Source organism: Maniola hyperantus, chromosome 7, assembly GCF_902806685.2.
Source record: "Maniola hyperantus chromosome 7, iAphHyp1.2, whole genome shotgun sequence".
NCBI classification, from domain to species: Eukaryota; Metazoa; Arthropoda; class Insecta; order Lepidoptera; family Nymphalidae; genus Maniola; species Maniola hyperantus.
Genome location: NC_048542.1, coordinates 3,398,331 through 3,399,725, shown reverse-complemented (window position 1 = coordinate 3,399,725; position 1,395 = coordinate 3,398,331).

Genomic DNA, 1,395 nt, shown 5'->3' with positions numbered 1-1,395 from the left:
TGTTTATAATAAACTTGCTGATGCCCGCGACTTCGTACGCGTGGATTTAGGTTTTTAAATATCCCGTGGGAACTCTTTGATTTCCCGGGTTAAAAAGTAGCCAATGTCACTCTCCAGGTCTTTAACAATAGCCATGCAAAAAATCACGTCGATCTGTTACTCCGTTGCGACGTGATTGAAGGACAAACCAACAAACAAACACACTTTCGCATTTATAATATGGGTACTGATTAAATACCTATGGAATAAATATTTGGATAAGCGCAGAGGAAATATAATTAAAAGATTGTCATTTTACGTAAAATTTAAATATGAGATAGGTAACTAGATGATGCCCGTGAATTTGTCCGCGTGGATATAGGTAGGTTTTCAATCCCGCGGGAATTCTTTGATTTTCCGGGATTAAAAGAAGCCTATGCGTTAAGTCAAACTATTAATCCTCAGCCGAAATTCATACTAATATTATAATACGAAAGTGTATCTGTCTGCTAGTTTTTCGCCGCACATCCATTTAACCAATTTCAATGAAATTTGGTACAGAGATACATTCCATCCCGGGGAAGGACATACATAGGCTACTTTGATCCCGGAAAATGAAAGAGTTCCCATAGGACGAAGTCGCGGGCATCATCTAGTTATGTAAAAGGTTGTATATTTTCTTTTTATAATAAGTTCAGATTAAAGAAATATTGTTATCACTTATCAAAAAGCCTTTTTTTATTATTTAACTTTACGTTCAATTTATAATCCTGTCCTAAAATCCGGCCCTGACTAGTCTAATGACGCATGCGTCCAATCACGAAGGGAAAATCTGTTGTTATTGTACTGTTTTCTAGATGTCTCTTTCTAACACGTTAAAAATCGCCGTATGTATGTATTCTATCTCATCTACTCCGACAATTTATACCTATCTTTTTCTTTAATATGTAGCCTTCAATCATGCTCTCCTTTTCTCGCATCAGTATTATTGATAAAATGATGGAATTCTTATTTGGATATTATACAGTATCCATTGCGCGTTTCGCACCACAAAAACTATTGTGGTATTTAGCTTATTTGCAATGTAAGTTGATTTTTTGTAGTATTTTTATTTTGCTGTATCTCTACAAAAAGAAAATAATAATTTTCATGTGGATATCACGTAGTCAAAGACTGCGCGTCTACTATATTTGAAACAAAGAAGAATGTAGGTAGGCAATAATAAAAATGGGTATTTTACTATCGTTAGGTCAGAGTTCGTTAACACTTCTGCACTCCGAGCGCAGCGCAGGATCCATGGGCCATGGCTCGCTTCCCGCCATCGCGAACATGTAACCTTGGAATGATCTCAACACCTACACTTTCGACGTATTGTGTAATTGGTTCACCTATATTTATAACTACGCACGATTTGCG